General features: G+C 51.7%; 1 non-coding gene across 1 annotated transcript; it reads right to left on the bottom strand.

The window, feature by feature from the left end:
- Nucleotides 1–1,745: 1,745 nt before the first annotated feature.
- On the bottom strand, nucleotides 1,746–1,863 carry LOC116269577. The gene has a single exon (XR_004177199.1). It is a non-coding gene; the product is annotated as a small nucleolar RNA SNORA71 (small nucleolar RNA).
- Between the last annotated feature and the right edge of the window lie 11,165 nt (nucleotides 1,864–13,028).

Below are 13,028 nucleotides of genomic sequence, written 5' to 3'. Positions count from 1 at the left end.
CCTGCTCCACGTGCTCTTGTCTGCTACCACAAGCTTCTCCCTCATGCCTCGAGAAAGATCCTGACATTACCTAGAGCAGAGGGACCCTGAAGAGGCCTTGACACTTCCCAGAGTCAAACCACTCACTGTAGAACTAGAGGTGCCAAGGCCCAGAGAGGGCAAGCTGCTCATCCGACATCACACAGCCGCTTAGCAGATCTGAGACCACAACCAGGTCTCTTGCCTCCCAGGAAGTTACTTCCTCTAGCACCCCACAGTATCTTGCAAGAGTTTGTTTGGGCCTCCATGTAACTGCCAGACCTCCACAGCCACAGCAAGGGTCCTCTAGTTAATGTACCTCCCGAGGGACATGTGGTTTCAGCAGGAGTGATGAGAAGTGGACTGAGAATCAGAGACCTCGCTTCTAGGGTCACCTGTGGCATGTCCCATGCTGGGGCCTCCAGGAGTCTGGAAGGCTGATCTCCTCAAGAAGGAAGGGAGGGTCATGGACTAGGCCAATGTGAGTGGGAGTGGGGGAGGCATGGGTGCACAATAAGAGAAGACTCCAGAATCCACCCCCCTATGGTCCTCCAAGAGGCTTGCTTCCAAGCAACTTGTTTTCAGATGTCTTTCACTGGGGCCTCTGCTTACAGTCATCCCAAAAGGGATTGCACTATTAAAATAAATAGGTGACCCGCCAGCCCCAGCCTGGGCAGACTCTTTCAGAGATTACACTGTGGCTCAGTGGGAGGAACTGCACTTGGGCAAAGGATACCCCAAGAGAGCCTTAGCCTCTGACTCAGCCACTGTCCCAAGGCAAAGTTTTTTTTTTTTTTTTTTTTTTTTTTTTTTTTTTTTTTTTTGAGACGGAGTCTCGCTCTGTCGCCCAGGCTGGAGTGCAGTGGCGCGATTGACTCACTGCAAGCTCCACCTCCCGGGTTCACGCCATTCTCCTGCCTCAGCCTCCCGAGTAGCTGGGACTACAGGCGCCGCCACCTCGCCCGGCTAATGATTTTTGTATTTTTAGTAGAGACGAGGTTTCACCGTGTTAGCCAGGATGGTCTCGATCTCCTGACCTCGTGATCCGCCCGTCTCAGCCTCCCAAAGTGCTGGGATTACAGGCTTGAGCCACCGCGCCCAGCCCCAAGGCAAAGTTTTGAGAAGGAACTGAAAACCAGCAATCCTTGCAGGCAATGTGTGGACTCAGAAGGGGGCTGCCAGGTGCTCTGTGAGACCGCGGTGGTGCTGCCTGGGAAGAGAGCTACCATCATCTTTTCTTTAAAAGGTCACATCCAGGGCCCTCAGCCTGGCTTGAAATAGCTGCCCCTTCTGCAGAGCAGGCCAGGAGCTGCTGCCAAGGAGAATAGGCTGGGCTGGAGTCCAACAGAGACCAGAGAGACACATCTGGCCAGCATAGCCTGGGTGTGCAGGGAGCACTAGGGGAGTGGTGTTTCTGAGATTCGGGGATGACCAGATTGGAAAAGCCACCAGGCCTGCCCTCACCTTTCCCCAGGCCTGGGCTGACACAGATAGAAGGTCAGACAGAAAAAACATTTCTTTTCTTTCCTTCTTTCTTTCTTTCTTTCTTTCTTTCTTTCTTTCTTTCTTTCTTTCTTTCTTTCTTTCTTTCTTTCTTTTTTTTTTTTTTTAATGTATACCTTGGTTGAAGACTCACAGACACCAGCACTGAACCTCACACAGGGAGCACTCCATAAGCCAGACTCCAGGTATCAGGAGGCATCTAAAAGGTGATGAAAAGGAGGAGGTGTGGAAAAACTCCAGAGTTTAGAAGGGACAGCAGTGGACCCTCCAAACAAGGGGAAATGCTTTCAGCAGCTTCTCTCCCTGGACTGTCAATGACCAGGATCACTTCAGAATATAGGGGCGCAAAATTTTCAAAGACCCAAAGGTGAGGAAAGAGGGGAGCCTTGGAGCTTGAAGCGCCTGGCGAATGAGGCAGCGGATACAGTGAGCCTTACAGTCTTGAGAGCCTGAGACCCCCGACCCCAGGGGAAGACGGAGAGACTGCAGGAGGACCAGAGACCAATCACAGGGAGTTTTCAAGAGGCTGGGGAGCAAGAGGTCAGCAACAGAGAGGCTGCAGCAGCCTCCACCGACAGCTCAGGCAGTTGACGGATGCCAGAAGGAGATGGATGACCAGCCTCCATGTGGATCGGAGCCGGAGGGCTGCGCACCCCGCTCAGAGATGACAGCCAAGGAGGGCGGAGGACCCAGAAGAAAACAGCTCTGCTGGTTCAACACAGGGAGGACAGCCATCCCCCCTGCCTGGGGCATTCCCAATGACTTGGAGCCCCAGTGGGCCTGGGGAGGTGGGCTGTGGGCAGTTGGCCCCTGGTCACTGCTTTGCAAGAGCCATTCTTGCCCCTCTGCGTCTGACTCCGTGGCATCCTCACACTCCCTCAAGTCGCTCTCCCTGTCTGCACAGATGCGACTGTTTTTCTGGAGATATCAAATTCAGCACAATAAAGCTAGTTATGAAACAGACACTTGTTAAAGGACGTAGCAAAATCTGGTTTTCCGAACCTAGTACCTTTACCATACAAACACGAGAGACTCTAAGTGATCTTGGAGCCCAGTGGTGGTCCAGTGCTTCTGGTAGCAGAAAACTGTTCTTCATGTATAACCTTCCTTAGAAAATTGAATGTAGGACCAATGAAAGAAAAGCCACTGTGGTTGGGGTAAAGGAGGTGGGTCTCACCCCTGCCTACCCGCTTTCCTCTCCCCATCCCTGCCAGTGAGCCCCAGGGTTCCACAAATCAGAGTTTGGAAACTGATGGATTTGTCCAATCCCCTTATTTTACAAATAGAAAAATGGGATCACAGAGAGAAAAGGGCACTTGTTCGAGATCACACAGTACTCCAGAATTTGGGACCTAGAACACAGTAAGAAGGAACAGTCCTGGTCATTATTTTTCTAGTATCAGAAAACCATGGCACATGCAGTGTGTGAACAGAGGTCCCAGGAGTCCCTAAACAGTCTCAAGCAAAGCTCCTTCCCCTTGGAGAAGCTGCAAACCCTCCAGTAAAGAGAAATCCTCTTATTGCTGCAGAAACTGCTCTTCTCCTTCCTGGACTGCCTTCTTGGGTCTTTCCCTCCCTTTCTTTTCAACAGTCAGAGCAGACGCAGCCCCACACAGTTCCCCGACGCAGGGCCTGGAGCCCTCACTCCCTGCCTCTAATTACCCTGTGATAGATGTTGGCGTTGCTGCTAAAGGTATCTGCGTTCAGCCTTTATGGTCATTTTCCAACAGCCCAGACCTTTTAAACTCTCTTGTGGGAGCAGGTTAAGATGATTATGCAGATGGATGGACCCCGGTGCAACATTATGTCAGCGATGGAGATGTAGGAGCTGCAAATGGGCCATGATTACCACCAAGAGGAGGCTGCTGCAGCCACTGCAAGCCGAAGGGAAGTGCACAAGATCCCTGGGCTCTAAGAGCAGCCCCAGACACAACACACACTCACACACACTCCTCCTCAGCCTCTCTAGTTAGCTGTCTGGCTACAGTCAGACTCTGTTCCCATGGAAACGTGAAATGTCAACCGTGGCTATTGGGATGCCAGGAAGACACAGGTCTCCTGGAAAGAGAAGCAGCCAGAACCCAGGAAGGTCCTGCTCTCCAGCTGGCTTGATGGGGCTGGGGAGAACCAAGTCAGATGCAGAGCTGGACCCCAAAGGACAGCACAAAGAGCAGTTCTGGGGACCAGCAGGCTCCGGTCAATCGTTAGACAAGGGCGAGGTTACACACCATGGTGTTGATGCTTCAGTCCTGGGCACCTCCTAGAAATGGGCTATGCATTGGGCTCTGTGCTTCCTAGCAGACAAAGCAGAGAGGAAGACACAGTCTCATTCAGCCTGGTTTCCATAGATAAAAAGGAACTCTCCATAATCGGCCCTCCTTTTCCTGGTTCTAAAGGTGAGAAAAATGTCTCCCAGCAATTTCCTTGGCACTCTTCCTCCTGCAATAAGCACAATAACTAGCTACTTAAGGGCTGCTTCTCCCAACATCCGGCCTTCAGCACAAGCCCATGGTACCATACCTAAGTGGAGCTGGGCGGTGAGGCAATGCTACCTGGAACAGAACACATGGCAAGGTAGGGGATGGTCTGACTTTAAATGAAGGAAAGGCGCGGGCTCTTCTGGGAGATGGATGGGCAGTACAACCTTCTGGTAACCCTCCAGAAACAGAGGGACTCCTTCAGACTGCAGAGTTTATGGTTGTCATCTTGGAAGGGAACCAGCAGGGCAAACATCCTGTGTTCCAAGCAGTGGGTGTGGGTGATGTGTGTGGAGCACCTGGAGAAAACAGGTCCTAAACGCAAGACTTACAGCAGCAGGAGCATTGAACACATGATTGCTCCAGGCTCACCCTGGCCTTGGTCTTTGTAACTAATCTTAAGACCACTTGTGAATGGGGTTGACGTTCCATGCTGAAGGACCATGTCTGAGCTAGAGACCCGGGGCTGGGTTGAGCCTGGGTCTGAGAAGGAACAGCCATGGGAAGCCAGGGGGCAGTGATGGGGGAACAAGGACAGGGTGGCAAGCCAGGAGGCAGTGATGGGGGAACCAGGACAGGGTGGGAAGCCAGTAGGCAGTGACGGGGGGAACCAGGACAGGGTGGGAAGCCAGGAGGCAGTGACGGGGGAACCAGGACAGGGTGGGAAGCCGGAGGCAGTGATGGGGGAACCAGGACAGGGTGGGAAGCCGGAGGCAGTGATGGGGGAACCAGGACAGGGTGGGAAGCCAGGAGGCAGTGATGGGGGAACCAGGACAGGGAGGTCACTGCCTTTCCCATACAGATCCCTCCCCTGTGTCTGAGTTTAGGAGCTTAAGGAAGCCCAGGACCTGTATCTTCTGAAGCCAGGAACTGGAAACAGACAGAAGTGGATTCTTTCTTGTAATAGAAGCAGGGAATCAACACCAACTCACATCATCCCGCACCATGATTAGAAGCCCTCATTAGCCAGGCATCCAGTGACAGGCACTGTCCTGAGTAACGTGTGTTAATCACACCTCTCTATGCCTCATAATGAGCCTGCGAGGGAGATGTAATTGTTCCTAGTTTATAGTTGGAGATACCGAGGCCTAGAGAAGCTGTAAGACTTTCCCAGGGGTACCCGAGGTACAAAGGGGCAGGCCTGGCAGAGGGAGCCTGCATAGGAGCCCAATAGACCAAAAGAATCAGCATCAAATGGCTCAGCCTTTGGAGTCAAGCTCATATGGACTGGAAACCCAATGTGGTTAGTTCCCTAACTGTGCGACCTCAGCCAAGTGATTTAACTGCTCTGAGCTTCAGGACTTTCATCTGGAAGTTGAGGTTAATTATACCCATCCTCAAGAGTCATTGTCAAGATGAATGAGGTGATGCAGGAAGTGCACCTAGACCCACCACGGCAGGTGCCCACTAACTGCGAGAGAGGGTTGCACTCTGGGAAGGTGAGGGCTGCCCTGTCTAGCGCATCCCTGTACCCGCAGGGTCTCTGAAGGCTGGCACAAGATAAATAGGCACTGGTGAAATAGCTGGGGAACTAACGTGGGCTTTTTTCTTCTTGAAAAGCAACATATGCTCATAGAACATGAGAAATGGAAATATGCATTTTTAAAATGTCATGCCAGAGTCCCACCTCCAAAAAAAAAAATCCCTGTTCTGCTTTTTCTTTTAGGTAAATCATTCGAGTCCTATGGATTCCTCATTCCCAGGAAAGACTTCTGCCGCTAGTATTTTAGCCAAAGACTTCCCCAGGCAAACCAAGCCAGGAATTGTCCTGATGCTCATGTCCCTCCTATTGGAGATAGCACCCAAAGGGAGCTGCCTTGTCCTCCGTCCTGCTCAGGTCTCTGCTGCCCACCTATCACCCCCACCTGCTCTGCTGCAGTCAATGTGGGAAGTCCTCCCCTCTCAGAAATGCTGGTGACTCAAGTGCTTGCAGCTTAAGGGCTGCCACCATGTGAAGAAAGTGTCCAACTAGACCCTTCAAAACAGAAGCCTTGGGGTGGAGGGAGGAGTGCCCAACAGCTCACTCTGACATGTTTCTGGGAAGTGCTCCCTACTGTGGCACGGTCCCCAGGACCTTTCATGACCTGCTCCCTGCCTGTCCCTCACGCCTTCCCATAATGTCATCTCCTCTATGTTCCAGTCACACCCAGCATCTTTGCATTCAGCCCCCGCTTTCATGCTTCAATCCCTCAACATAAAATGTTCTTCTTGGGTCTGAGTGGCAAACTCCTACTCATCCTTCAAGGTCCCACTCAGACACCACCTCTTCCAAGCCAGGAAGCTTACCCTAAACCCCCAAAGTTGGTGAGTTGGCCCTGCCCTGTGTTTCCACATCCCTGGGCTTGCCTCCACTACGGTCCTACCACTCTAGTATCACGGCCTGGTCACTTGGCAGAGCAGGAGCTCCTGGCAGATGTGGTATGGTAACTGGTAACTGTTGGAGCATTCTGCCACCTCTGGGTGAGTGCACTGGGAGCTGTCCCATATCTATGCCCCCCAGGGTTTAAAGCAGGGCCTGGGACAGAGTCAGGCTCACTGAATGTCCAGGGTAGGAAAGTAGGGAGGACATAATGGGGAGGAGGACCACTGGGTGGGAAGACAAGAGGAAGTTGAGTGGGACCCTCCTATGGGTCTGGGGTTGGCTACTTGGGCCCATAATGTGATGAAGAAACACCAACTCCACGCTGAGAAAGCTATTGACAAGCAGGGCCAGCTGGCTGTCTATGGGACGACCACCAACTGCCCTGTGCTTCTTCTCGCCCCGTCCCAATCTAGAAGCACTCAGGAGAGGCAAGAGAAAAAACTGCTGAGTCGTATGGCCTTGCGCAAGGGCAGAATTCATGGTGAGAAAAATGCCCTCTTCCCCTAAGCCAGGCAGGAGAAAGGCCTCCAGTAGAATCATGCCTAGAGACAGGAATGCCTCCAGGAAAAGGAGATCAGCGCCTCCCCACCCCAGCTGGACGCTGGCTGAATGCGGAAGTGGGAAGCGCGGCCCAGGGGAGGGCACAGCATACTCCCCCGGAATGTGAACACAGGAAGTGGTGCCTTCTTGTCTGGCAGTCTGTGCAGGAAGGAGGCTGCAGCTTGCTGTAGAGGCCTGCACTTGCAAAATGAAAACAGACCAAAGCTTAGAGGGCTGGGAATAGGATGGGTGATCACTGACCCCATGCTTCCTGGCTTTCCCAGGAGAAAGAACCCATGGAGAGGACCTTGAGGCTCCACATACGCAAGCACAGAAGTTAGAGCTGGGGCGGGACGTGTGGGCTGCCCAGGTGGCTGCCACCCAGATGAAGTCCTTCCTGGGGGCACACTCAGGAATGAGGGAGGCAAAGTGAAGCTGGACACTGCTCCTGAAGACCCCCCACTTCACCTTCTGCATGGAGACTACCACTAGAAAGGGGTCACCACTGAGATGGGCAGATGCACACCAGGCAGATGCAGCTTTATCCAGCCCAAGCAAAAGCCGGCCATCTCACTGAGAGGAGGCGAGTGAAGCAAGATGGTCTCCACCCTTCCCATCCTGGAAAACCCAAGAAAGGAGGAAGAAGAGTGGACTCAAGACGAAAAGCCTGTTTCTCCTTCCCCACTCCACGGAGACTGGTTTGACTCAGCGGTGAGACTGCTGTTTTGTATCAGACCAGAGGAGGTCCTGATACATGAAAGTGGCCAGAAGTTATGGGACAAAAGGAGTCAACAGAGTGAGAGGGACAGGAGAAAACAAAACCATGTAATAACTCCACTCCACTGTGTGGCATCTTCACTAAACTAGTTACAGGGGGAAGAAAGAGAGGCAGATGAAAGAGGTGCTGCAAGAAAGGAAAAGAAAGAAAGAATGGGACAGGAAGGAAAGGTAGACTTGGGCATTGGAAGTCAACACTCAGAAGCAGGTACTAAAGCCAGCACCCAGGTGTCCACATCCTGCTAGCTATTGCTAATCCAAGCTGAACCTCTCAGCAACTGGGCGAGAGCTCCACTGGAAACAGGCCTGCGTTCCAGGACAGGGCCCCCACTCAACCCAAGGTGCACATCAGGGTCACCTGGAGAATCTTTAAAAAATATCTACCCTGACCCTGCTTCAGCCCAACAGAACCCAGCCTGGTCAGAGGGCTGGGAAATGATCAGTTTTAAAACTCCTCAAGGGATTCGAATGTTCACCCAGGATTGAAAACCATAAGACAAGATGACTCGCAAAGGGTGGTCTTTGGACCAGAAGCAGCAGCAGCACCTGGGAACTTCTAGGAATTCCGATTCTCAGGCCCTGCCCCTCCTCCACTGAATCAGAGTGGAGCCCAGCAATCGGTTTTGACAAGTGCTCCAGGTGATTCTGACACAGGTCAAAGTCTGCAAACCACTGGACTAGAGTCTACCTGAAGAGAAAAGGTGAAGTGGGGGAGGAGGGAGGAAGTGGTGGTGTGGGCTGTGGGGTAAGGAGAACTGTGAGAGCATGAGGCAGTGATGCCCTTTCCAGGCAAACACACCAGGTCCCTGACATCCCATCCAGGCCCATGTCCCCACGTCCCACTCTCTCCAGTTCTTCAGCTCCCCAAAGACCCATGGGGAAAGCCATGAGCACAAGGCATCCTGTGATGCAGACGGTCTTACTCCAGCACAAAATGCTGAGCTCCTGTGAACACGGTCCATGGATTCACTCTTGGTTTCCAAGGCACGTCAGGAGTGAGGGGAACTGCTAGCGCTCCCATTAACCAACCCCGATTAAATCAGCTGAGATTCTCAAAGGCTAGCACCACACAAATGGAAACTAATCATAATAATTTACTAATTGTCTCCAAGCTGGAGTCACTCTAATCTCCATGGACAAAAGACAGCAATTAAAAGTCTTCCAAATTCTAAGAGCTGAGGCTGTACCCTTCTCCCAGCCAGGAGGGTGCAGGTGGCAGGGAGTTGTTCTGAGGACCAGAGAAGCAAGGCAGAGGGAAGGGTACAGGGATGGATGCTTCCTGGATGGGGAGGTAGGCAATGATGAGAAGGTCCAGGAACTGAGGAATGGATGCCACCCAGGCTTACTGCTGGGAGTCCTACAAAAGCTCAGCTTGCAGTGGTCAAACTCGCTTGCCCTGGTTTTTATGCAGTATCTAGCTTCTCTGCCACCTCCTCCAGGAAGCCTTCCCAGGCTGCTTCGTGAGAGAATGGGCTGAGCACACAGGTGTGGAGTTACACGTTGGAAATTATCTATTCCTATGCACCAATGAGCTTTAACCGTGTTTTACCGTAGAAGAATCTGAGGCTCCAAGAGGCACCATGACTTGGCCAAGGTCACACCTGGAGATACAGCTGGGAGTAAAACCCAGGTCTGCAAACACAAGACTCTTCTCTGAGGCAGAGTTAGAGGAGCATGTGGGAAAGTAGCTGTTCTTTTAAAGCACTTTCTACCCAAGTGTCATCTTTTCAACTATTTTTAAGGTAATAAGTTGACAGGAGAGTTGTTTTGACTATGGTGAGAAGTCATTAAAGAAAGCAGTGTAAAAACAAGCCTGTAAGACACACAGAGCAGACAGGCAGAGGGGTTGGAACTTTCTACACGCTGGCTCCCTCTGAGCAATGCACAGGACCCGCCCCCCGGGACCTGCCCCCAGGCTCCCTCCTGCTCACCTCTAAAGCAGCTTCTCTTCTCCAGAAGCCCCCCTAATCTCCTATTACCAGTTCCCAGACCCACTTATGTGAGACTTGACAGCTCCCTGTCTAGACTGCAGACTCCTAAAGTCTTAATTGCTCTTTCATCAACAGAGAAGGGCTGCTTCTTCGTCAAGCAGCCAACCACTCAGGAGTCCTTGTTGAGCTCCTACAGGGTACCAGGCTGCACAGGGATTCAGAGATGCCTGAGGATTTGATGGATCATCTGGGGTCAGAGGAGGACAAGTTCAGACACTGCTTGGCCCAGGCCTCGTGCCAGATGTGAGGCTCCCAGCAAAAGTGAGACTCAAGCCTTCTGGATGCTGCACTAGCCCCCCTCCCTGCCCAGTGGGAGGGTGGGGAGAAAAACTGGCTGCAAACAGCCTCCTCATGTTGCCTTTCAACAACCCGTTCTCAAGGTGCAATGGCCTCAGAGTCCTCCAGACCAATGCCTTGGCACACACTCCCCTCAGCAGGGATTCCTGGGCCCTCACTTATCACTCCACTCCTGTATTGAGCACTAGTATGTGCTGGGCCCTGTACTCAGCTCTGGGAGAGTGGACAAGATCCACACGGCCCTTGTCCTGGAGTGTAGCCTCTAGTGTTGTAGTGATCTGCTAATTTAAGGGTAGGCGTTAATGGGTTACTAATGCTCCATGGGTCCAGCTCCCACTTGCTGCCTGCTTTCTCCCTATCCTGTCTTCTATACTCACCCCCGACTCTGAGCCCACATAGGCAGCTGCCTCTCCCATAGCAGTCAGCTCTGGGCACCAGCGCCGCCTTTTCTCCCACCCACCCACTTCAGCCTCCGTGCAATGTACTTGTCACCATCTGGCTTCATGAGCTGTGGCTACAGCTGAGTGATGATGCCATGTCTCCTGGAGAAGAGTAAGGCAGGGGGTCCATGGGCACCTTCAGTGCCTGTCCCCAAAGGATGGCACCTCAGGGCTTAGTGGAACCACAACCAACCCCTCGCATCCAGGGCAAAAGACAAGAGTCCTTCTCTGTCATCGTTCTGGAAAGGATGGCTCCCTGGGGACAAGGCTCTGGGTTGTCACAAACAGAATTGTCAAACCAAGAGCCATTTACTCATCGCATAATTGCCTAAATGTCTCTGATTTTTTTTAAAATCATTGATTGTGCACAACATGTCAAGCCCGTCACCGGCTTCCACCTTGAATCCCCACCACCACCTTCTGCAGTGAAGAAGCTGGGTTCAGGGTGGGAAGGGCACTGTTCAGTAACCCAGCAAGCCCAGAGATGCTGGAATCCAGCCCCAGCCTGGGGCAGACCCCTGCCCGTGGGCCCCTTGCCTGCAGTCGCTACCTTTGTCACTACTCTCTCAGCTTCTCCAGGCAGGGGAAGGCATCAGCGTTGCTGCAGGAGCCCAGGGGATGTACCGTGGATTAACTACCTGAAGTTGTGCCTCGCTCTCTCTCCCAGCCACCACTGCGGCAGCAACTGCAGTCAAGATGAAATAAAGCCTCGGAAAAACCAGCAGAGCCGAGGCCATAAACCATCTCTCTCTGCCAGGAATTGCCCAGCGCCTCTCATAGGAGGGGGGACGACTGTCTCAGGATATGGCAGCTAGAATAGGAGAGGGGAGAGTGAAGGGGTCCTTCCTTGATCCACACCATACTCTGGGAGGTTGGAAAGGGGAGAGGGGGAAAATGGATGTTCTGCTAGACAGAGGCCAGATGCTGTTCTATGGACTGCAAGCAGGGGAAGGGTGGCGAGTTGGGGGAGCCAGTCCCATCTGCAGCTGTCTGTATTGAGGGACCTCTGGCATTGGCCATATTTCTGTAGGAGAGCCCCACGGTGGCCTAATAACAGAATAGTGAGAGCTCTGCTGTACTGATATGTCCCTCAAATCTGCCTGAGGGGGGGAATCATGCCTTCCAGAGAGGAGAACAATGGACACCCAGCTGAGGATGTGTGTGAGTGTGTGTGTGTACATGTCAGCATTCTCCCAGACACTGCCAAAGGAAGAGATCAATTTAGAGAATTAGAGGCCAGCCCACTTTGCATGGCTTCTAGGAGGCATGTACGGTAAATAAGGATTCGAGAAAAGAAATGTTGCATCATTCAATTAATTTTAGCCTTGAACCACAGCGGCTGGGTGGGGGAGATCGTGGGGAGAGAGTAATCAATACCAAGCATTCAGCTTGCTAACATGAAGCACATTTCATACAAAGCTGGACATTTTTCTCCTTGTCATACAGAATTATCTTAATTATTGTTTCAAGGAACAGCCTTATATAGCATCATCTAGTAGTCCAGGAGGCGGCTCCGAAACTCGTCACTGGAATAATTTATGATTTTTCTTTCTAACATCTTGGTCTTGTTTGATATGCTTGCCATTTCTCCCTGACAGGGAGGTCGATTAAATCACATTTATATTGTAAACGTATGCATTGCTTTTTACCCAAGGCGCTGGATGAAGAGATACAGGGGCCCCAAGGGAGGGAGAAGCCAATCCACTTTCATATTGCAAATTTCTGCTGTTCGGAAGAAATGAATGGTTGCCAGGGAGAACTGGGAATTACTTGAGGATGCAAAATGTTATTTTAGAATCCTTTTGAGAGGGTTTTTCCCTCCCCCACCTCCTCCAGCATTTTCACATCTCTGGCTGCTAATGGGGGACAGCACCAGTCTCTATACAAATGCCGAAAGAATGCACTTCACCGGCATTCTTCAGGGGATTGGCCTGAGCCAAATTTGGGCTGGCCAACCTTTAAACAGGCTGCCTCTTGGCCTCAAAGCCGGGCGGGTGACATGCAGAGAAAAAAGGAGCCATTCACACTCTGCAAGGCATTTCATCCTTCCATCAGAGGCTAGATGGGGCCACACTCCGGAAGCTGGTTTTTGGATTTGTGTTGGGAGGGGGCTTGTAAATAACACAAAGTGTTCAAAATGAAGAGTGGAAAGGTCATTAACAGGACTGGGAAGAAGTGACGCTGCACCATCATTAACCTAACCGAACTAATTAGGAAACATTCAGGTTTTATAAATTATGCAAGACGCTCAATTTATACTTTTTCAAATTCCTACCATAACATAGATAATGAGGGAACATTTACAGTAACAGCGTAACCTAATCAAGAAACCCTTTCATTAGCATGAAATCTTCCAACACGGTGTTTGCGAGCACAACAAACGGAATTATAGATGCCAGGGGAGGCCAGGCGGAAGGCTGGATTCGGGGGAGGTTGGAAGGGGGTGCTGACTTCACATTTGACCAAGCCCAGGGCTCTAAGATACCTCCCCCTCCCACCCTCGACATGAAATGGTGTTTTCCCCAGGTTGAGCCTTCCAAAAGAGGCAGAAAGGTTCCACTCACTTTCCAGCTCACTCTGGGTGTTTTATAACCGCCTTCTCTGTACTGACCCTTTAATACTA

The sequence above is a fragment of the Papio anubis genome, chromosome 11 (assembly GCF_008728515.1).
Source record: "Papio anubis isolate 15944 chromosome 11, Panubis1.0, whole genome shotgun sequence".
NCBI classification, from domain to species: Eukaryota; Metazoa; Chordata; class Mammalia; order Primates; family Cercopithecidae; genus Papio; species Papio anubis.
Note: the sequence above shows the minus strand (reverse complement) of the source record. Positions and strands in the feature narration are given on the sequence as shown.